This window comes from Myotis myotis, unplaced genomic scaffold (assembly GCF_014108235.1).
Source record: "Myotis myotis isolate mMyoMyo1 unplaced genomic scaffold, mMyoMyo1.p scaffold_m19_p_5, whole genome shotgun sequence".
Lineage (NCBI taxonomy): Eukaryota > Metazoa > Chordata > Mammalia > Chiroptera > Vespertilionidae > Myotis > Myotis myotis.
The window spans coordinates 74804458-74828993 of NW_023416357.1; the positions used below are offsets into that span (position 1 = coordinate 74804458).

The following is a 24536-nucleotide window of genomic DNA, read 5'->3' on the forward strand; positions in this document are numbered from 1 at the left end:
GCTACCACTTACTAAAAGTAAGAGAAATGGGTTTATGGAGAAGGCAGTTTGTACCAAGGATTCTCAATCCTGACATCACATTAACAATTTTTCTGGGGAACTTAAAAAAAAATTATAGATATTGGGATGCTACCCATGTTAATTTATATTTGAGTCTGAGGATGGGGCCAGGACACTAGTGATATATTTTAGGATTTTCACAGGTGATTCCAGCATTGAAAATGACTGATTTATCCTTCTCTTTATACATATCTGTTAGCTCTTTTTTGAAAAATGACTTCTTTTTACTTTCATGTCCTTTTTTTATTCGGGAATGGAGGTATGAAGATAAATAAGAAATGCCTAAAAAATATTTGCAAGAGGATCAGGTTCATGAAGTGATTTCTTTTTATAGTTCCATACTAAGAATCCTTAGTGAGGCCACTCTATTCATTGCTCATTAGCAATTTATTTTAAAAAATACATCTTTATTGATTTCAGAGAGGAAGGGCTAGGAAGAGTGAGATAGAAACATCAATGATGAGAGAGAATCATTGATTGGTTGCCTCCTGAATGCCCCCTGCTGGGGATTGAGCCCACAACCCAGACATGTGCCCTTGACTGTAATCGAACCTGCACCCTTACAATCCTCAGGCCGACGCTCTATCCACTGAGCCAAACCAGCTAGGGTGCTCGTTAGTAATTTTTGATAAGCATAGCACCACAATTAGAGAATTTTTTGACATTTGGAAAATTTGTTAAAGGGAAATATGTATCAAGAATAAATTAAGGCCTCAATTTGGATTACCCTGGAAATCTTAAAAAACTTCAGTGGTAAAAAATATATCTTTAAAGTTTAAGTTATAAAAAGGCAAGAAGAATTGTTGCTCTTCAAAAGTTTTTAGTTTAGGTTATATTTATCATATTTACAGTATTGTTGAGTTGTAATTTTCATGTAACATAAGGACTGAAGGGACCTTAATGGTTTTTTAGTTTAACTGCACTTCTGCTTTATTCTTTGTACCATTCTTTTTTTAAAATATATTTTTATTGATTTGTTACAGAGAGGAAGGGAGAGAGGTAGAGAGTCAGAAACATCGATGAGAGAGAAACATCGATCAGCTGCCTCCTACATACCCTACTGGGGATGTGCCCGCAACCAAGGTACATGGCCTTGACTGGAATCGAACCTGGGACCTTTCAGTCCGCAGGCCGACGCTCCATCCACTGAGCCAAACCAGTCAGGGCTCTTTGTACCATTCTTAACAAATAACTACATCTGTTTTTCCCCTCAGCGAAAATAGTTTACTTATAGTGTATTGCATACATAGTATATTGTGTATATTGTACATAGTCAGTGAATGTTTACCCATGTAAACATTGATACTAGGGTTTTATGGTTATTGTATCTTGTCACGTATGACAAGTCAGGGTCCTTTTTGTGACTCACTTGATTTTGCTTCATAAATCAAGAACACCTTTACTACTTAAAGCATTTTTCTTGTGATAAAATGAGACCAAGTCATTTTATGAGTTCACTATGTTAAATTTATTCAATGAACAGTTTTTGCATAGTGGCAAAATTAGATTGGGCAATTCTATAAATTTCAAGGGTCATATTTCTGCAAATTTTAAGAGTGGTTAGAGCAGCGGTTCTCAACCTGTGGGTCGCGACCCCTTTGGGGGTCGCCTAAAACCATCGGAGAATACATATATAATTACATATTGTTTTTGTGATTAATCGCTATCCTTTAATTATGTTCAATTTGTAACAATGAAATTGGGAGTCACCACAACATGAGGAACTGTATTAAAGGATTGCGGCATTAGGAAGATTGAGAACCACTGGTATAAAGAGTTTCTTTATTGCATAGAAGATGTAATTGAATATTCTGGTTGTTATGTATGGAACTGAGTATTTACATTCCAGTAACAAACACTGTAATCTTTGACTACAGTAAGGAAATTCAAAGATTTTAGTCCAAAAAAGACTTTGTTCAGAGCTGATAGGTATGAATACATATGTCTCTCTTCCTCAGGATTCCATTGCTGATTGAATTATGGCACAAGGATAAAATGAGTAAAGATTTACTTCTGGGAATTGCTAGAATCCAGCTTTCAAACATCTTATCTTGAGAAAAAACTCGCTTTTTAGGTTCTAATGGTGAACAGTGTTGGTGTCAAACTTACAGTGAAAGTGTGCCTTTTATAGCAGCACAAGGGTAATGCATTTTGCAAAATTGATCTTAGCTTTGCTTTTTATTCTCACTAGTTATAACCTTATCTTTTCATATCATTTTTTCTCTGATCTTTGATGACCTGTGGGAACTGTATCCTAGTTTGCTCTCTAGCTTTCTGGTACCCATTATACCCTCACAAAGTTAAGAATCTGTGCTGCTATAGTACTGCAATATTTACTCAGACTGGTGAATATTTCCCTCTCCTCTGTTTAGCCTGACAATTTTAAATTCAGAATTTTTTTTAAGCTTTATTGTTGAAAGTATTACATATGTCCCCCTTTTCACCCCATTGACTCCTAACCTGCCCCACCCTCCACCACCCTGTTGTCTGTGTCCATGGGTTATGCATAAATGCAAACAAGTGGGTTATCTCTTCCTACCCACCCACCCTTGCCTTTCCTAATTTAATCTTCAAATTACAATGTATTTTTACATTATGTTGCATTGGGAATGACTATTTTTCTACTTAAAAAATGTTTTAACTTTTACGTTATTGTTGAAGTCTGAGGATGCTTTGCACTTTTAATTAAAGACAATTGTTTATTTTGGGCCCTGAAATTCATTGTCACAGTGAAAAGCTGGAGTTCACATATTTCAGACAAATAATATATTTGTTGCGTGATTTTTAAAAATTTAACAATAGAAATTTAAATTCAGTTTGATATTTTATACAACCTGCCTTTATTTTTAAAGCATAGTAAGAAAGTAGAAGGAAAACAGGCACAGTAAAAAGCTGAAATCTAAAAGTTGTATTGAAATTTCTTCCCTTAGGCTTCCCCATCAATAGCCAGGGTCGTGGCATTAGGAAGGTTGAGAACCACTGGGTTAGAGTTTAGAGGACATGTTGTGTGTGAATCTATGGAAGACTTAGAAGTATTTTGAATTTACCAAAATACTTCGATACTACAATAATGTTAGTATCATGATAAGACTAGCATACCTCAGAGGGAAGAATGGGGTGGGAAGAGATTAACCAAAGAATTTATATGCATAAATGCATTGCCCATGACACAGACAATAGGGTAGTGAAGGCCTGGGGTGGGGTGGGAACCTGGGGGTGGGTAGCAAGGGGGAAAAGGGAGGACATCTGTAATACTCTCAATGATAAAGATAAAATTTTTAAAAAAAAGGTTACCAGAAGCATTTGGCACATACAATTAGTAATGGAGTAATGGGTACAGTTTTACAGGACCCTAATTTCTTACCAACAATTCTAACATTGAAAATGCTCTGAAAAGCAAATTTTACTTTTATGTTTGGCACAGATTGATTTTTTTCACAAAACCTGTGTGAAATGTGTATTTAATATATTTGTAGATTTCTCTGCAGAAATAGTAAATGTTTGATTATAGTGTGTTGTCCCAGATTTCTGTGTGCCGTTCTGCCTTCTTTTAGGGGTGTTACAAAATATCTGGTGTATGCACATTGTATTATTTGTCAAAACCCCTAAAAATCTGAATTCCAAAACATGTTTGACTGCAAGAACTTTGAAAAAGGAATTGTGGAACACATTATTTTGCTTCTATCCCTTGTTTCTTGATGGAAACTACTCAGCATCTTACTCCTCCAAGATGGAGTTTCAGTAAAATGCTGGTAAATTTCTTGCTTTTTTCCCTTGTAAATATATACATACCAAGAAGCAATTGATTTTAATCTGTGTTTGTGTCTTTAATAGCTATTGAAAGCTTTTCTGTTTTTTTGACATCAAGTATTAAGCCTGGTACTTGTGAGCCCCATTGGGGTCCCAGGAGCATTGTGTAATTAGGATGCTTGAGATGGAAAATGTTTTGGGTAACTTTGGCATAGCTGAGTATTCATCACACACACTTTAGTCCTTGGGGTTATGTAAGCTTACCTCTGTACGTGATAACTTCATGCCAAAGCACCTGCAGGCCGCCCTCTTTTTACATATCTTGGCTTCCTTTTTCATAACAGAAAGAAGTAGGGGTGTGGTTCAGTGCTTCTGTTTTAGTTTCCTTAAACTTCCTTAATTTGTTTTTAAGACTTTACTGCAAAAATCTTTATACCTACTTTGGTTTTCCTCCCCCCATCCTCTGTCTGTGTTTTGTTTTGTTTTTTCTTCTTTTCTTTCTTGTTTCCCCTCCTTTAAAATAATATTCCTCAAAGACAGAAGTTCATAACTACAGTATTCTATATTGTTAAAAAGTGTTGCTTGTTGAAAAGGCGATAGAAATAAATCTGCATAGGTATTTTCCTAAAGATGACCTCCCTATAGGGGAGTGATCATTGTTCTGCTTATTCATGTAGTGTTCCATATATGTGGTCTTTGCTTTCTTTCCATCCTTAAACACTGAAGGTAATGGGGGTGGTGAGTACTGTGGTGCATGCACAGATTTTAAGTTGTATTTTTGTTTGAATTTTTTTGATTGTTTTGATTGTAGTTGATTTCTAATATTATGCCATTGTGATCTGAGAAGATGCTTGATATAATTTCAGTCTTCTTGAATTTGAAGAGACTTTGCCTGTGATCCAGTATGTGGTCTATCTTTGAAAATGTTTCATGTGCACTTTAGAAGAATGTATATTCTGTAGCTTTGGGGTGAAATGTTCTGAAGATGTCAATTAAGTCCATTTGATCTAGTGAGTCATTTAGGATTGATGTTTCTTTGTTGACTTTAAACTATCTTTGAGTTCACCAAGATACCAGGCACTACAAGGTATAAATCGTAATGGAAATAATAGAACTTAAATTGTTTATGTACACTTGCTATGTGCTCTGAAAGCACTGTCATTCTCTTGTAGTACATATCCTATCTAATCTAATCTAATAAAAGACAAACACGCAAATTGACCGTACCTTTGCTACGCCTTAAGCCACGCCCACCAGCCAACCAGAGCAACTATATGCAAATTAACCCAACCATGGTGGCTGGCAGCCACGGAGATGGAGCTAGCAGGAGGCTTGGTTGCTCCAGTGATGGAAGAAGCCAAGCTTCCCGGCTGGCTCTGATCTCCACTGAAGGCAACAAAGTTTCAATTATAGAAGGTAAATCCCAGAATGAAAAAAAAAAAAAGGAGAGGCCGGGAGCATCCGTCGCTGGGGAGCTTGGCCAGCCTGAAAACGGCCCTCAGCCCTTCACCCAGACTGGCCAGGCACCCCAGTGGGGACCCCCACACCCTAAAGGGGGTGTGGCCTGCCTGAAAACAGTCATCAGCCCCTAACCCAGGCTGCCCAGGCACCCCAGTGGGGACCCCCACCCTGAAAGGGGTCTGACCAGCCTGCAAACACCCATCAGCCCCTCACCCAGACTGGCCAGGCACCCCAGCGGGGACCCCCACCCTGATCCGGGACACCCTTCAGGGCAAACCAGCCGGCCCCCACCCATGCACCAGGCCTCTATCTTATATAATAAAAGGGTAGTATGCAAATTGACCCTAACAGCAGAACAACTGGGAATGCCTGGTCACTATGACATACACTGATCACCAGGGGGCAGGTGCTCAATGCAGGAGCTGCCCCCTGGTGGTCAGTGTGCTCCCTCAGGGGAGCTCTGCTCAGCCACAAGCCAGGCTGACGGCTGCCAGTACAGTGGTGGTGGTGGGAGCCTCTCCCGCCTCCGCAGCAGCACTAAGGATGTCAGACTGCAGCTTAGGCCTGCTCCCCGCTGGCAAGTGGACATCCCCCAAGGGCTCCCCGGCTGCCAGAGGGATGTCTCATTGCCAGCTTAGGCCCATTCCCCCGGGGAGCGGACTTAAGCCAGCAGGTGGTCATTCCCCGAGGGGACCCAGACTGCGAGAGGGGACAGGCTGGGCTGAGGGACACCCCCCGCCTCCCCTGAGTGCACAAAGTTTTGTGCATCGGGCCGCTAGTATAATAAAAGCCTAATATGCAAATCGACCGAATGGTGGAAAGACCGGTTGCTATGACGTGTACTGATCATCAGGGGCCAGATGCTCAACTCAGGAGCTGCCCCCTGCCCTCAGGTTCCAGGCCAGTGAAGGTGGGTGCCGGCAGGGACCCCCCGATCGCCCCGCCAGTAGCCCCACATATCGGCCCTGATTGTTGGCCAGGCCTAGAGACCCTACCCGTGCATGAATTTCATGCACTGGGCCTCTAGTCACACTTTATATTATTGTTTAGGCTATGTGATATCAGGGATTGTGATTGTCTTCTTTGCCATTTATATTTCCTGTGATTGGCACATAATAGGCCACTACTGATTATTTGTTTGCTGAATGCATGGATTAATCATATTTTATCAGGGAAAACTTTGACATGGAGCAATCTTGATTAAATTCCTCTGAGCACCATGCTCACCTAAACCAGTTGAGTTTGTATCATCACAGTTGTATGAGATAAATTTCAAACAAATAAATTGGTGCTAATTTAAATAAAATAATAAACACAAGCATCTGACATAGTTACCTAGGCTTAACAATCTACACTAATAAAAGAGAAACATCAAATTGGTGTCAGTCCGCTATACCCACCAGCCAATCAGGATGAGTATGCAAATTAACCCAACAAAGATGGCGGTTAATTTGCATATGCTGGTGTGGATCGAAGATTGAAGATGACTGAAGACTGAAGAGGCTTGGCTTCTCCGCTGGAGAAACCTCGAGGCTTGCCTTCTCTGCTGCGTTCGGAGCGAAGGCCTGGGTCCCGGGTGCAGGAGGAAAACTGGTGCCAGCAGCCAGGGGAAGGAAGGCCTATTGCATGAATCTCGTGCAATGGGCCTCTAGTAAAGATACAATTATAGAAAGTTTTTTTTAATGTAGAAGTTGATAGTTTATGAACTTAAAGTTTTTCTCTTTAAAAATTTTCACACACTAAAAATTACTCCCTCTACAATCAAGATACAAGCAAGTCCATCACTCCAAAATATTTCCCCATGCTGCTCCTTTGTAGTCAACCCCTTCTCCTACTCCCAGTCCTTAGCAATCACTGATCTGTTCTTTGTCCTATAATTTTGCCCTTGCCAGAATAGCATATAACTTGAATCGTGTGGTATGTAGCCTTTTGAATCTAGCTTATTCCACTTTGCAGAATGCGTGTGAGATTTATTCATGTTGTAGTGTATATCAGGTTTTTTTTGTGTGTGTGTGTATGTGTGTGTGGTTTTTTTTTTTTGCTGCTGAGCAGTATTCTGGTATATGGATGTACCTCAGCATGTTTATCCATTCACAAGTTTGAAGCTTTTTTTCCAGTTTTTGGTGATTTTGAATAAAGCTGTCAGAAAACAATTTTTTTGTTTTGTTATTTGTTTGTTGAATCTAAGTGTTCATATGAGTATTGGAATTATCGGGTCATACGGCAGATGTATGTTTAACTTTATAAGAAACTGCTAAACTGTTTTCCAAAGCAGCTGTGCCATTTTGCACTTCTACCAGCAATGTTGAAGAGTTCCAGTAATAAGCCATTCCTAAAATTTAAATTGGCTATATGGAATGACTTTTTAGTAATTAGTTTGTTAGTTTGATTGCACACCAGAATATCATGACAGTAACATCAATTCTGAACATGATGCTTTTGTTGCTGGAGGTCTATTAGATGGAGGTGGTGATTTAGGGGAGCCTCACTTTACAGGGTATGCAGACTTCAGAATGCTTTGAAAGTATTCTTTCTTGCTTGGGTAATGCAACCCTAATTTAATTGCTATATATAAAAAAACACAGACTAAGCCTTTAACCCTGGTGCTAATTTTGGGGATTAGGGTGCCTTTGGACAAATTCTGTGTCTCTGTCTTCAAGCTACAGCACTTAATTTGGGAAAGGATTCTCTTGGTTTATACTGGGCAGAAGGAAATCCTTCCTCTGGAGAAATGGTTGTACTTTCAACTTGTTTCTGTCACTTCTTGTTTCATGTTTCATTTTAGAATATTTGTAGAAGGCATCTTGGTTACTTATGATTTACTCTCAGTTATACTATTTAGTCCTTTTATGATGAGATTTGACAGTATTAACATATGTATAATTCCAAAATGTTAATAACCTTCATGAACCTTTTACATTTGTGACCTTTGCATACACTACACTATTACTTATAATTATTTATTTTTAAATTAGGAAATTAGCACTGTAGTTAGGAGGGAAAAAATGTAACTTTTAAAAATAAGAACCATGTGTGAAACAGTATTGACTTCTGAGAGAGATACTTTCTCATTTAATCTGGCATTATCGGGGAATGGCCTACCAGATAAATTAGAAGATTGAATTTATACTGAAATATTTTTTAACTGATAAACTTCATAAGTTTGTATTATTTTCTCTGAAAAGACCAGCACATTCTGGTCTTTTCTTGCTGATGCAGGGCTCTCATTCTGAACAACAGTGATAAAGCACTGTTCTGCATAGATGTCTGAATTTATTGAGGTATGTAAGGTTGTCTTCCTTGTTCTCTGTCATTTTTAATATTGACCTCAATTTTTCCATTTTAAGTTTGATTTCTAGTATAAACTTATTAGAGTTATTTCAAAATTAAAGTGGGATTTAGGGGCTCTTATTGTTTAGTGAACAGAATATGCACTTTTTGTCCTTCTTTAGTAAATTCTTTTCTTCTGGTTCATAGCTATGTTTTGGAGAGTTGAAATCCTACCTAATAATAGACAAACATGGTAATTGACCGTACCTTCGCTATGCTTCCCATTGACTAATCAGGGCGATATGCAAATTGGCTGCCAACAAAGATGGAGATTACCCGTCAACAAAGATGGTGGTTAATTTGCATATGTAGGCGCAATGCTGGGAGGCGAAAGGAGAAGGATGGAAGAAGCTGCCTGCCGCTGACGGTGATGGGAAACCCCGGCGGCAGGCAAGAGCTGGGTGGCAGGGCAAAGGCGGCCTTGGGTGCCGCCTTTGCCCTGCCCCCCCAGCCCGTGTTTGGAGAACCGGGGCTGCCTTTGCCCCCCCCCCGGCTGCCTCTGGCAGCAGCCGCCTCTTCCCTCCCCCCCCCCCCCCCCCGCACCCCCGGCCGGTGTTTGGAGAAGTACTTTTACCTCTATTTTTTTTTTTTCAAAATACCTGTATTTTTAATAATTTCTTGACATGGTAAAAGAATTTTACATTATGATCCAAAGGTGGTGGGGTGAGGAGAAGGAGCAGAACAATCCAACAAACAAAAAGGGAAATAGAAATGCATGGTGGAAGCGATTTGAAGGGTGGGTAGGGGCATTGCCCAGCTAAAATGCAATTGGTTTGTTACTGAGTACTATTCATGGGAAGACAGCATCCTGACTCCTTCTCTATATAGCATATTGGGAGTAAAAATGATGCATCCAGGTGGAAATATGATTAGGGGTTGGAAGACAGACAGGGAAAGAAGAAGTCAGAAATAGACACTGAGAGAATTACTGGCTGCCTGGCTGCAAATTCTGACTCTCCAGTAGTGATAGAATAAAAAGTGGGGGATATCTCTGGAAGATTCAAGAGATAGGGGCAACTCTTCTATGGTTTTGACTTGCCCAGCAGATTTCCACGTACACACGTGTACACGCCCATGTTTGCATGCACACACATATACACATAACTGACTGCCCTCCCTGGAAGCACAGAAGAAGTAGCCGCCAGAAGAAGAAGCTGCCCACCTTTGGTCCAGGCGCCAGTGCCTGCGGCTGGCTGCAGCCCAGGAGACGGACAAGCCACCCGCCAGAGGTCCCAGGCTGCAGCCACCCGGAGAAGCTGCCAGCCCTTTGGTCCAGGGTGCCAGTGCCTGTGGCCAGGGAAATAGGTTCCCTCTTCTCCTACTGCAGTCATTACTTCAATATTCCCCTTCTGAATTTATCTCCTGTGCTGCAACCCAACTCCACTTTTCATTGGAAGGATACGGAACAGAGAGAGCAGTGTTAAAAGCTTACATTTGTAAGCCGGTAAGGTTGGTACTTAAACACATAAATGGAAAACTAGAGTCCTTAACGTAACAAAGGCTACAAAGGACAGGGACAGCGCATGACCTATTATATCCAGCAATCCATATGGGGACTGAAAACTTGGCAATGATGACAATTAGTGAAGATATGAATCAACTAAAATAGTTGACAGGGACAATTCTTCCATCTTTGAAAATATCTACATCAAATCTGTTTAAATAGAGTTTCATCTGCATAATATAACACATTCTGACAAGACCTCCACCACCACCAATGTGGTCAGTGTTGTGCCGATAAATGTTTAATAACTGAGGGCTCCCCTCCCCCCCCTCCCCGAGTGCACAAATTTTTGTGCACCGGGCTACTAGTTATAGAATAAATGCCTTTGACTTTGACTTGTGAGGTGTTATTCCAATTCTTTTTTTTTTTTTTTTTGTAATCTCTTAACTCCCCTCCTCTCCAACCCTCCCCGGCCTTCCCGCTGTAGTTTGACAGTCAGATGTTGCTCTGCCTCTGTATCTATTTTTTGTTCATCAGTTTATAATGGTCTTAATTATCCAGAAATGAGTGAGATCATGTGGTATTTTTCTTTCATTGACTGGCTTATTTCACTTAGCATAATCATAATGCTCTCCAGTTCCATCCATGCTGTTGGAAATGATAAGAATTCCTTCTTTTTTTACAGCAGCATAGTATTCCATTGTGTAGATGTACCACAGTTTTCTAATCCATTCATCTGCTGATGGGCACTTAGGCTGTTTCCAGATCTTCGCTATGGTAAATTGTGCTGCTATGAACATAAGGGTGCATGTATCCTTTCTGATTGGTGTTTCTGTTTTCTTGGGGTATGTTCCTAGAAGTGGGATCACTGGGTCAAATGGGAATTCCATTTTTAACTTCTTGAGGAAACTCCATACTGTCTTCCATAGTGGCTGCACCAGCCTGCATTCCCACCAGCAGTGAAGGAGGGTTCCTTTTTCTCCGCATCCTCTCCAGCACTTGTCGTTTGTTGATTTGTTGATGATAGCCATTCTGACAGGTGTGAGATGGTACCTCATTGTCGTTTTGATTTGCATCTCTTAGATGATTAGTGACTTTGAGCATGTTTTCATATGTCTCTTGGCTTTCTGAATGTCCTCTTTTGAAAAGTGTCTATTTATGTCTCTTGCTCCAATTCTTATAGTAGTATCTCTTAGAGCTATGAATTGGCTGCCTGCCCATACCTTTTTCTTTCCTCTATTTGAAAAAGGGATGATCATGTAAATAAACATTCCTAAATTTACAAGAGGTAGTTCATTTGTTCATTCATTTGCTCATTGATTCAGCAAACTTTTAACCAATGTCTGTTGTGTACTATGGATTATAATAGATAATGGGGGCACAGAATTGAATAAAATATGCTTTCTGACCTTGAGGATATCAGATTAACATATGGGCTATTTTAAAGTTAAAGAATTAAAATATTGTCCCCTATCTTTGTTACAAATTGGTAGTGAGATGTAGATATTTGATCAGATGCAGTTTCAATTTTTTTTTCTACCATCAGGAAGATCAAAGTTTGCCTCTCTTTGTGTGATGTTAGCAGCAATTGAGGATCCTTGCCTTGTTCCAGTAATTCATTAGGAGTTGCAGAATGATTATCTTTGAATTCTATAATTTCTTACTTATTAGATGGAATACTTTTAAAGAGAAAATTCCCCTTAATAGAATTGATCTTCATTATTCCCAAATTCCATATTTACATACTTTCTACTTGCTAAAATTTATGTTCCGGACGCTTTACCAATCATTCATAGAGATGTGCATACACAGAATAGCAAAAAATTTGAGTTACTTCATGTGCACATTTCCAGATAAAGTTGAACAAGGTGATGAAGTTCTACCTTATTGTTTTACTATGGGGGCTTATTTAGTGCTTTTTTGGGGGGTGATTTTGCTTTTTATAATGGCCCACTAGCATAGTGCCGAAATACTGGTTAGAGTTCCTAAGTTCAAAGAAGCTATGATGTGCTTTATAACATGTGTTAGATGAGCTTAGTACAGGCATTGGTTATAGTGCTGTTGGATGTGAGTTCAATGTTAATGACTCAGCAAAAATAAGGTATCTTTAAACAGAAACACACATTAAAACAAGGTTACGTATTGATTAGCTTATGAAAATGTGACTAGAGGCTTGCAGGACCCTAAGCCTGTATTTTGCCTAGGAGCAACGGCTCAGTGTTGGCTGTTTCAGTGTTTGCAATAACGTTATGGAACCTAACTACAATGCATCAACTAATTTTAGTTTTGCTAAGGACAGAAGAATATCCTTTTTTAAAAATTGATATTAAAATATGCTGTAGAAAGTTGGCATTCATGGAAGTAGATAGTCATTAAGAGGGTTGGTGAGACTTTTTCTAGGGCAAGTTTATTGCTCTATTCCCAGCACCTTAGACTGTGTCTGGTACAAGGTAAATACTCAGTATTTGTTGAATGAAAGTAAGTGCCCTGCAAAAGAACATGACTTCCCTTTGTGGCTTGGATTTTAAAATTTAATAGCATTACCGTGATTGGGGCTTGTAATCAAGTTTATATTTATTAGTAGTGATTGAGATGGTGAATATTTCAGTAATATAAATTTAGTATGACCTCTACATGATTTTTGATTCCCATCATGCTTAAAGGGATAGGAGGTGAGGGTGATCCATGATTTTTTGGGTGTATATGTTATAATAAAGGCTTACCTGGCTGGACATTTTCAAATTAAGCGTTCTTTCAACTATTGAGACTCATTAGCTATGATAAGGGGTATGTCAATGGGAATATAAATTCACCTGTGAAATTGAAAAGATGAGGCACAAAAGACATTTTGAAGACCTATGAAATAATCATCCTAATTACTGAAGAACAGTCAGACCTGGATAATTAGAAAATTTATTTAATTAGACTTTCAGTAATATTTATGCATATTAAGAAAACTTATATTTTAATAAAAGTTCTCATTTAAAATTTGATTTATTTATAACCGATTATAATATAGTATGTTTTGATACTTTTCTGTTAAGTTGCTTTCAAACTTAGACTACAACTCATGGAAATAAATTCGCCACAACCTATAGAAATTTATTTTACCTTGTGACCCAGTGATACATATATATTCATATAAAAAAAAACAAAGAAATTTCATTAAACACAAGTGTTCGTATTACATATGTGCACTCCATTTTCTTTTGTATTTGAAATTATTTCTGAAAAAAAAAAAACTGCTGCTTAGAACCTATTAAATTGGTTTAACAACCCACTAAAGGTTCATGATCCACAGTTTGGAAAACACTGCTCTAATTGAACTGGTGATTTTTAAAGGAGAGAATATCCTTGCTTTTAATAGGAATATACAAGGGACATCATTCAAATCAGGTTTCAAAAATGTAAAGTGTTGTAGATGATAGTTACTAAATATATCTGAGACAAAATAAGTTTCTGTAGTATGTAATTAAAATTGATCTCTCCCCCCCCCCCGCCCCCCTCCCCCCCTTTTTTTTTACTAGCTTCAGCTCTTAGGGCTCGGCTTGGCCCTTCTGGGCTTGCCTTGGCTTGGCTCTTTGGGGTTAGCTGGCTTTTGGGCGCTATGTTTGGCTCTTAAGGAGAGAGTTGAGCCTACCTCTCTGCTTCTATATGTCGATCTCCATTTTTGACATTACAGTTAATGATTTAGCTTTTAAAAATAAGTGTTTAGTCTTTTCTAAGACAACCACAGTTGAGCTCATGCCAGAAACCAGTATCTGGGACACTTGCTGCTAATAGAAGCATATGATGTAACAGCTAGCCCTCACATCACAAATATCCTTACTTATTTAGATTTAGGAGAATCCTAGGGACATGTATTGTAATTTTTATAAAGACTGAATAAGGCATTTGAAACAGTGAATGGGTCATTTCATATAATAAATATGGATTTTTTTCATTTACGATAAAGCAGTGAGAAATCAATACCTTGACAAGTAACGTGAAGAAATTAATTTTTAAAATGTTCATTCGTTATAATTTTGTGTTTTAAAGAACATTGAATAACATGCTGAATATGAAAAGATACCTACAGAAACTTTTACTACATGTTACAGGTACATAGGACAATTCTATATTTACTGCAAAATTAGTTTAGAAGCTAGGTAGAACTAGCTCATTTAGCTAGCTCTGGGTGGTTTTACAAGAGGCAGAACATACTATACTGATATGTTCTCACACTACTTATTCTGTTTGATGTAGCTGCAACCTAAAGGAGGTCATTTGGCTCTGTAATATCCTAAATTATTGGGCCATGCAGATTAGAAAATGTGATTGTATGTTTTGAAGATTCATTAGTGATCATCAAATTAGAAGTATGCCAGTGGCCTACATTTCTACTCATATAATCAGATTATATCTAATGTTTTTTGTATTTAGCAGCTCATTTTTATCTTTATTAGTGGATGTTACTACAGCAAAATTGTAATTGTTTATGAAAGCAAAGCAATTATTTATATTCATCTATTCTCGAGGACAATTTGAAAATGCATCTATTTGATAAATTTAGTCTAATATATACTTGAGTAAGTCAATATGCTGAGAATAATTATTGAATCAAACAATTTATAAATGTTTTGTTAACATTTATTTATGCATGTTCATGTAGCTTTATGCACATTAACTAATTGCATAGCCATTCTTTTTTTTTTTTTTTTATTGTAGAAGGCCTAAAATTTCAGTTAACTTGTAGTATGTTTTGTAAAAGTCGTTTCTTTAAGCCATATAAGTAATTTTTTTGTGTTATAAGCAATTATAAGCCTCGCATATTTCTATGAAACTTTATTCTCTCAATAGTTTTTATTTCTATGGATGCCTGATTTTTAAGTTTTAAAGCTGTATTTTGTCATTTTCTTTTTTTTAAGTTTTGAATTTAAAGCTTCTGAAAAATTTGTAATAATTTCTATTGAATGCATCTGTAGGTATAATACAATAAATACTAGGATTATTTGTGAGCTTTTTAGCAACTGGTATTTTAATAGACACTAAATCTTGTATCTACTTATATTTCTGGCTGTTTTTTTGCTTGACTATTAGAAAGCAGAAAAATAAATTTATTAAGTATAGGTATTGAACTGCATTTTGTAAGTTAGTATTACATAGTTTATTTCTAACATTTTACTTTCTGATTCCTCAGTTTTTTTGTAGTGTGTGTGTGTGTGTATGTGTGTGTGTGCGCGCGCGCCCACGCCTATTATAAGCTGCCCTAAATACTTTTCTATAACGTTGGCTTTTAAGTAAAGTACAGCTATTATTTAATTTTTAGAATAGATCGTGTACTTAGATTGTTTCAAAGTAATTCAGTGAGAAAATAAAATAACAATATGCATTTCAGTAGTTATTAACTTTTTTAGGGTCATATTTTGGTAATTGGTTGAAAGCTATGGATTTTCTCTTAAAATTTTTTTTGTAGTTTATTAATCTTTAAAAAGAGATGGGATGGAGAGGGGAGAGAGAGAAAGAGAAAGAGAAAGAGGAGAGAGAGAGAGAGAGAGAACAGAAACATCGATTTGTTGTTCCACTTATTTATGCATTCATTGGTTTTCTTGTATATGCCCTGAACAGTGATTGAACCCACAATTTAAGATGCTCTAACCAACTGAGCTACTTGAGCTACCTGGTAGGAGTTGGATTTTCTCTTAAGAAAAATGCTCAGGAGATCGATGGATTTCAGCTTAAGAACTCCACAACTGTCTCCAATATTGGTGACTCTTTATTTTCATTCCAAGCAAAGCAAAGCAATGCAAAGCAAAACAAAGCAAACCAAAACAAAAACTGTGATTTGTAGAGTCACTTATTTTATTTTTTAACCATTTGAAATATTCTTACCAAGGCTTGAACTTGCTTATTTAAATTTATTTTAGGATAAAAATTAGTTTGTTAATAAAATTAGTAATTTTATTAAATTAATGCCTATATAAAGTAAAAATATTAAAATAATACTGAAATATATATAAGTAATAGCCTCTTCTTTCATATCTCCAGTCTTTGTATTTTTTGAAAGATAAAAACATCTTTTCATGATAAAACTCTCAACATATTAACTATGGAAGTAATGTATCTCAACAAAATAAAGGCCATCTATGACAAGCCCACAGCTAACATCATACTCAATGGAAAAAATTGAAAGCTTTTCCTCTAAAATCAGGAATAAGACAAGGATTCCCACTCTCACCACTTTCATCACAGTACTGGAGTTCTAGCCAGTTCAGTTAGGCAAGAAAAAGAAATAAAAGGTGTCCAAATTGGAAAGGGAGAAGTAAAATTTTCTTTGTTTGCAGATGCATTATATTTTAATTCTATACGTAAGAGTACTGAGATTTTAACTCACTCCCACTTCCCCTTCAGTCTTTAAATGTTTGGGTAGTTATGTTCACTTCATCTGTTGCTTAGTTTTGACACTTTAAATAATGTTCTTACATCTCTATTTTTCATTCTAGCAAATTTTATGTTATTTCTTTACTTTGCACTTTGTAAGGTACAGATATTCTTATCCCTCTCTATTCTTCCTTCTACCTCTTCTATTCCCCCTTATCAGCTGAGTGTCTGTCAATTGTAGTGTTACTTTAACACTGTCAAGGTTGAAAAAAATTATGTTCTCTTCAATCACATATATCTTGCATTTGTGGGGTGTAATAAGGATTCTAAAAGCTGAAAATCAATTAACCATTCTTTCACTATTAGGATTTGTAGTAGAATTAAGTAGTATTTTTGTGTTACTCTTCTTTCTTTTTTTTTTTCTTTTCTTTTGTTTTTTCACAAGAAATTTTTTTATTCTTTTTTTTAATTAAATCTTTATTGTTCAGATTATTACATTTGTTCCTCTTTTTTCCCCCCCATAACTCCCCTCCTCCCAGTTCCCGCCCCACCCTCCGCCCTCACTCCCCACCCACTGTCCTCATCCATAGGTACACGATTTTTGTCCAGCCTCTTCCCGCATCTCCCACACCCCTTTCCCCCCCAAGAATAGTCAGTCCATTCCCTTTCTATGTCCCTGATTCTATTATAATCACCAGTTCATTCTGTTCATCAGATTATTTATTCACTTGATTCTTAGATTCACTTGTTGATAGATGCATATTTGTTGTTCATAATTTGTATCTTTACCTTTTTCTTCTTCTTCCTCTTCTTAAAGGATACCTTTCAGCATTTCATATAATCCTGGTTTGGTGGTGATGAACTCCTTTAGCTTTTCCTTATCTGTGAAGCTCTTTATCTGACCTTCAATTCTGAATGATAGCTTTCCTGGATAAAGTAATCTTGGTTGTAGGTTCTTGGTATTCATCACTTTGAATATTTCTTGCCACTCCCTTCTGGCCTGCAAAGTTTCTGTTGAGAAATCAGCTGACAGTCGTATGGGTATTCCCTTGTAGGTAACTGAGTTTCTTTCTCTTGCTGTTTTTAAGATTCTCTCTTTATCTTTTGCTCTTGGCATTTTAATTATGATGTGTCTTGGTGTGGTCCTCTTTGGATTCCTTTTGTTTGGGGTCTCCGAGCTTCTTGGACCTGTAAGTCCATTTCTTTCACCAGGTGGGGGAAGTTTTCTGTCATTATTTCTTCAAATAGGTTTTCAATATCTTGCTCTCTCTCATCTTCTGGCACCCCTATAATTCTGATGTTGGTACGCTTGAAGCTGTCCCAGAGGCTCCTTACACTATCCTCGCATTTTTGGATTCTTTTCTCATTTTGCTTTTCCGGTTGGGTGTTTTTTGCTTCCTCGCATTTCAAATCATTGACTTGATTCTTGTACTCCTCTGGTCTGCTGTCGGGAGTCTGTATAATATTCGTTATTTCAGTCCGTATATGCTTAATTTCTAGTTGGTTCCCCAATATAACATCGAGGGTCTCATTAGTTTTCTTGTAGATCTCATTAAGTTTATCGGCGGCTTCTAAACAGTTCTTGAGAGACCTTAAAAGTGTGGTTCTGAACTCTATATCTTCCATTGACAATTTTGTCCTGTTTCTTTGTCTCCGCATTTTGTGATGCTTCCTTGGTGCACCCCCTAGTGGTCTTTGTGCGCAGTCTTATAGTTAAACCTTGATTGTTGTAGCTAATACCAGGGAGGGTTTGACCTCCAGGCCAAGTGGCTATGAGAATCAGCTGTGTCTGCAGTGAGAGAACTTCTGTCCTCTAGGGAGGTGCTAATCTGGCGTTTGCCTGAGGCTATCCGGCAAATGCCTCTGTGCAGGGCTTGGGCGGGGCGGGTCGCACAGGATCAACAGGGTGGGCCGGAGAGAGCAGTTATGGCAGCTCTCAGTCCTGTCCCCAAGGGCTCTGCCTCTCTGAGTCCCAGCACCCGCTGCAAACCTCGGAGAGAAAGCTGCACTCGCTCTGACTGAAGCCAGACAGTCCCGCTTCTCCCGTTTGAGTCTGGGTCCCTAAAGATTCGCCTGTATCTGGAGCTCAGAGTCTGCGACTCCCTCCCGATTGAAAACGCCAACCGCGCCCTCCGCCGCCAGCCCGCTCCGCGCACTCCGCACCTCCGAATTTGACTTCAGCACTGCGCCTCCTCTGAGTGTCCGTATGCGTTTCTCTTTCCTCCTAGTTGTAGGACTTCCACTCAGCCAGCGTTCCTGTGGTTCTGGGTGATGTCCGTTCAGTTTTTTAGTTTCACTTTTGAAGTAGTTGTTCAAGGCAGCAAACTCCAGCGTTAACCTATGCCGCCATCTTGGTTCTCGTGTTACTCTTCTTTCTTGATTAGCACTCTCTGGGCCCCTTTTTCTCTAGCTCAGGAAAATTTTTGACCTAAATTTTCTTTGTCCTCTCTATTAATTTCTATTATTAGTTGAAAGTTGGAGGTATTGAATGTCTTCTTTCTGTCTTTTTTCCTTTATTTTTTTTTTCTTGTATTTTTACTTTATGTATTAGGATTGTTGCCCCATTTTATTTTTGGTTATCGCTTAAGGCATTATCTTTTTTAGCCTATGTATTTATTATTCTTCTGCAAAGCCTCTGAAGATCTAATGGTTTTCATTTTTGTTCTCTTCTGATTTTTGAATGACCTGCTTCCTTCAGATTCTTTTTTACTTTTTTTGGTTATTTTTCTTTCATTATTAGCTTTTTTCACTCATGTAGTGATTCTTGATTGTCAGTTCATGTTTGTGAATGGATTCTTGATTGTCAGTTCATGTTTGTGAATGATGGATTAGGTTAATATTTCTGGGTAAGTGGTTTTGATTTTCTTGCTATCTTTTTTTTATTAATCTCTTGGAACCCTGTGTACATGATGGTGCTTATTGACCAGTCAGTCCATAGGGTGAGCACTCAGGGAACCAGTCTTTAAGCAAGGAGTTTTTCAAAATCCCAGATCGGGACAGGTTTTACTTTCTGATGCCAATATATTCTCTTTCCCCACTCCTCCCCTCCTCCCCATTTCCCTTTGGAACTTCCTTTGGTTTCTTTAGAGATTTGTTTTTGTTTTTTTCTTTTACATAGCTTCCCTTCCACTTTTCACTGCTGCTTACCATTTCATCTATTTTCTTAGGAAGCCTTTCTGGACTTCTGTCTGGCTTACTCAGCTGGGGTCTTCTCTGGCACTTAGTTTGGGCATTAATTTCCTTCATTGTTTTATCTGTCAGTACATGCTTCTTTTCTTCCATCTTCCTACAGTTTGTTAATATTTCTTATCTCCCTCTAAGTCTCCTTTTGATAATAGATATACCAAGTTACTGATAAAAATCGAATATTGCCACAGAAGAGTATATCATAGTAAGAACACCTTGCAATTTTGTAGATTAATGATTTGTCTTTTTTTGCTGTGTCTATATATAGTCTTTCTGTCCATACATGTCTTGAAACCTGTGTACATGAATGGGGGTTATTGACTGGGGGGTCCCCCCACTCCACCCTCAGGTTGGTTCAAATTAGGCAGCATTGAGGTATTGTATACACTTACAGTATAGGCTGGCATCATTGAGGTGTTGTATATACTTACAGTATAGGCTGGCAAGGGCGAGCTAACCTACACTGCAGATCTAGATAGACAAGCACAGACCAGACTTTGGGAGGTCACAGAATTAGCAAGAAAAATAATAGAGGTAAAGTGGATAAGAATATGACCTCAGGAATACAATTCTTTGTAGTTATATTCTTTTTACAGCACTTCCTAATTTTATGATGCTGGTCAAATAGTGTAATTTCTCTAAATTTTAGGATTTTTATTGGTAAAATTAGGGATTGTAATAGTATCTTATGATTGTGAGAATTGATGAGCTAATTTGTTTAAGTACTTAGCAGAGTAAGTGCGCAGCAAAGGGCAGCTGAAGAGAATTTAAATAAAAAATCTAGGTTACTGGATTTTATTGAAAAATTAGAATATCTAGTATTCTTGAATGGTAACAGTTGTTTACGGCTGAGTAGTGTCTGCCCCTTTTAAAATGGGGTAATTGCTTTCCAGCTTGCCATAGCTCCCAATATTCCTTTTTATTCTTAAAAATATATTTTTATTGATTTTAGAGAGGAAGGGAGAGAGAGAAAGTGATAGAAACATCAATGATGTGAGAGAATCATTGATTGGCTGCCTCCTATACGCCGGCGCCCCCCCCCCCCCCCATTGGGGATAGAGCCCACAACCTGGGCATGTGCCCTTGACCAGAATAGAACCTGGGACTCTTCGGTCTGCAGGCCGTAGCTCTATCCACTGAGCAAAACTGGCTAGGGTCCAATATTCCTTATTGTCTTACACTTTGCTTGTTTCATTCATTTATATTATCTGCTTTGCATTTGGATTTGTGACTCTGAGGTTACTGGTTTCAGCTATAGCTAAAAGAATATCTAGTTTTTAGAACTGGGTTTTCTTTGGCATTAGGATGAATCAATACAGAAGGCAGAAATACAGACAGTATTAGAAGAATAATTCAGGCAAGGGTGTGCCATCTCATCCAGAAGGTGACTTAGGAACGCTTGTAGCACTTTGGTTGGCATATGTGAGGTTTGGTGATGTGCTTCAGGTGAATGAAGAGCCTGTTATGGGGTCTGATGATATGTAACCGGGAGGGTTTTAGATAGAAATCATGCAGCTGAAGCCTAGAAATGTTTAGATATGGAAATAACTCATTTATGAATCTACAATAGCTGTTGACTGACCTAAGTGCCCAGCAGTGTGCTAGGTTAAAGATCACAGTTACATAAAATAAGAGCCCTTGTCATTAGATACTATAAGTAATTATCATACTGTGCATAATATAAGAATATCTTTAGAAATCTCCTGGTCTAATCCTCCTGTTTTACAACCACTAAAATAAGATTAGACAGATTAAACCTTGTCTAAAGTTTTATAACTATTTGGGATTCCAAGACTCCTTTTTTCCTAATCCTGTGCTCTTTCTAGTATTAGGCAGCATTAAAGAGGTCTGGATAGCAAAGATCCCAAGATCTGGGAGAAGGGTTCAAAGATTGGGACTTAGGTATGAGGGAAGGTTATGTTACCTTATATAAGAGTTACTCTTAGAAGATTGGAGCCAGAGTTTCTTCTTGGGGGCTTGAAGAAGTAAGTGTCCATGTCAGAGAAACCCTTGTGGCAAGGAACTGTAGGCAGCTGCTAGCAACTGTAGGTACCCTGTAGGACCTGAGGGTGGCTTCCATCTGGAGAGCTAGCAAAAAGCTGAGCCCCTCAGTCTTACACAGCAAGGTTAGGAATTCTGCCCACAATCTGAAGGAACATGCAAGAGGATTCTTTCCAACTTTAGCCCCCAGATGAGAATGCAGCCTAGCCTAGCTGATACCATGAATGAAGCCTGTGAAAACTCAAGCAAATGACTCAGCTGAGCCCTATCCAGACTTCTGATCCATGGAAACTGTGAGCTAATAAATGTGTATTGCTGCTAAGTTTTTATAATTTGTTATGCAACAATAGAATACTAATACTTTTGAGTCCAAGTATATTGTATTTTTTAGTGTAGTGTCATTATATAATAAACACAACACTTTGCCATCTAATTTGAAATACATAATCACTCCATTTAAAAGCATGATAGTCATTGCAGTTTGTGGTATGCTGGGCAGCAGTGTGAAATGATGAGTGCCACATAGGATCTCTCGCAACTACTCAACTCTTCTCTTATAGCATAATGCAGCCATTACAATACATAAACAAATTAGCATGGATTCATCTTCATAAAAATTTATCTATGAACATTAAAATTTTGAATTTTATATAATTTTCATGTGTCGCAAAATGTTATAATCCTTTTATTTCCCCAACCATATGAAAATGCAAAAACCATTCTTAGTTTGCAGCTTGTACAAAATAGGCAACAGGCTGGATTTAGCCTGAAGTTTGGCTGGAGTTTGCTGACCATGGCTGTAGACAAACTTGAAGGCAATTCTGTGTTTTTTTTTTTTTTTTTTAAATCTTTATTGTTGAAAGTATTGCATAGGTTCTCCTTTTTCCTCCATTAACCTCTTCTAGCCTGCTCTCCCCTCCCCCAGGCCCTCACCACGCCATTGTCTGTGTCTGCGGGTTATGCATATATGCATACAAGTTCATTAGTTGATCTCTTCCCACCCACCTTACCCTGCCTTCCCTCTGAGGTTCAACAGTCTTTTCATGCTTCTGTGACACTGGGTCTATTTTTGATAATTAGTTTATTTTTTTCATTAGATTCCACATTTGAGTGAGATCATGTGATACTTATCTTTCTCTGATTGGCTTATTTTGCTTAGCATAATGCTCTCCAGGTCTAGGCAATTCTAATATTATTTGAAGGTACTATCATAAGGAAAGTATTAGCATTATTTGAGATTCTTAAGAAAATATTTTAATAAAAATATAATTTGTTAAAAATATTTAAAAAACGAAAAATCTTTTATTAAAGTTTATGGACAGTTTCCTGAATGTGGTGAACTAGATGGAGTGAAGTAGGAAACAGCTTCATTTCTCACTAATTAGTACAGTTGACCCCTTGAATAATGCAGGTGGGTTTTTTTTCAATTGACCCTTGTAGTTCAATTTCTCTGCACAGGTGGAGGGCTGACAGTAGTTATTCAGAGATATTTGGCACCCCCAACCGCTCATGTTCTTCAAGGGACAACTGTATATACTTTGATTATTCTTCTTCACTCATAGGTGATATCCTGATGAGTTCTGCCCCATTCCATTTTTTCAATTTAATAGGACTTTAACAACTGTTTAATAGTTTTAAAATCCTGTTTTCTATTTTTAGTATCAGAGTCATCTTGGAATCTGTTTTCTTTGTTTCCCAGTTGTGAGTACTACTCACTGCTTATTTGCATGTCTGGTACTTTTTAACTGTATGTGGACATTATGAATTCAACATGGTTTAGAGTCTTGATTTTTTGTCTTTTCAAGTATGTTGAAGTATGTTCTGATTCTGATGCACAAAATGAACTAACAAGCCAAATAAAGACAGACTCACAGATAGCAGGCTGACAACTCTGAGGGGTGGGGTGGGTTGTGGGGTGGAGGAATTCAGAAAAAAAGGAAAAAAAGGAAAAGCTCTTGGGCACAAATAACAGTGTGGTGATTGCTGGAGGCAGGGGAAGGGGGTGGAAGGAAATAGAGGGAGGTGGAGGAAGAGGAGTGTATATAAGGGGATGAATGAGATGGAAGGAGACTTGACTTGGGGTGGTGAACACACAATACAGTATACAGATGATGTGTTGTGGAATTGTGTACCAGAAACCTATATAATTTTGTTAACTAATAGAACTATATTAAGTTCAATAAAAAGGAAAATAACATTTTAAAAAAGTATGTTGAATTATGTTCTGAATGCAGTTAATTTAATTGGAGCTATTCTTAATCTTGTCTAGGCTTGCTTTTAGGCTTCTGTTGGAACAGTCTATAGTAGTTCTTTCTCTAGGTCAGCAATTTTCAGCCAGTGTGCACAAGAATTTTTAAAACATTTAATACTTGACTGTTTAGTCAGGGGCACTGACCTCTTTTCCCTTAGATTGTCAAATAAAAAAATGACAATAGCCAACACAACAGTAACCATCTGGTGTGAATGAAAATCAAAATTATACCCTTTTTTTGGTCAGATCGGCAAAAAACATATTTTTTGGTGTGCCGCAGAATTTTAGTAATTAAGTTTATGTGTGCCATGGGATAAAAAGGGTGAAAATCACTCCTCTGGGTTATGGTCTTTACTCTTAAGACCTGGTCTTTGTGGTGTCTCATCTGAATTCCTGGGATATTAATGAGGTTCCTCCATGACTAGACAGGAACTTTAAGGTCTTCCAGCACTGTGCAGCCGTTAGTGTCTCTGTTATTCATTTGTCCCTTTAGTAGCCATTGCCTGCTAGGTATTTCAGAATATTGTCCCTCACATATGTAGCCTATCCGTCTGCCTTACCATTCCCTAGCCCTGAAACTGCACAACTGCCTCATCTTCAGCATCATGTCCTACAAATTCCACTTACTTCAACATCCCCAAACACTGATCTGTGATCACTGTTTGCTGCCTGAGCTTCACCTGCCTGGGCTGT

General features: G+C 38.0%; 1 protein-coding gene across 2 annotated transcripts in view; it reads left to right on the plus strand.

Moving 5' to 3' along the window:
* Positions 1–24536, plus strand: part of CSNK1G3 (casein kinase 1 gamma 3) — a 117146-nt gene that overhangs the window by 14128 nt on the left and 78482 nt on the right. Inside the window, exon 1 of one of the 2 annotated variants that reach the window (XM_036308119.1) lies at positions 20995–21885. The exons of the other annotated variant lie outside the window; for it this stretch is intronic. The gene's annotated coding sequence lies outside the window, so the exon portion shown is untranslated. Of the gene's footprint in view, positions 1–20994; positions 21886–24536 lie in introns of those variants that run through there. 2 annotated transcript variants of the gene reach the window in all.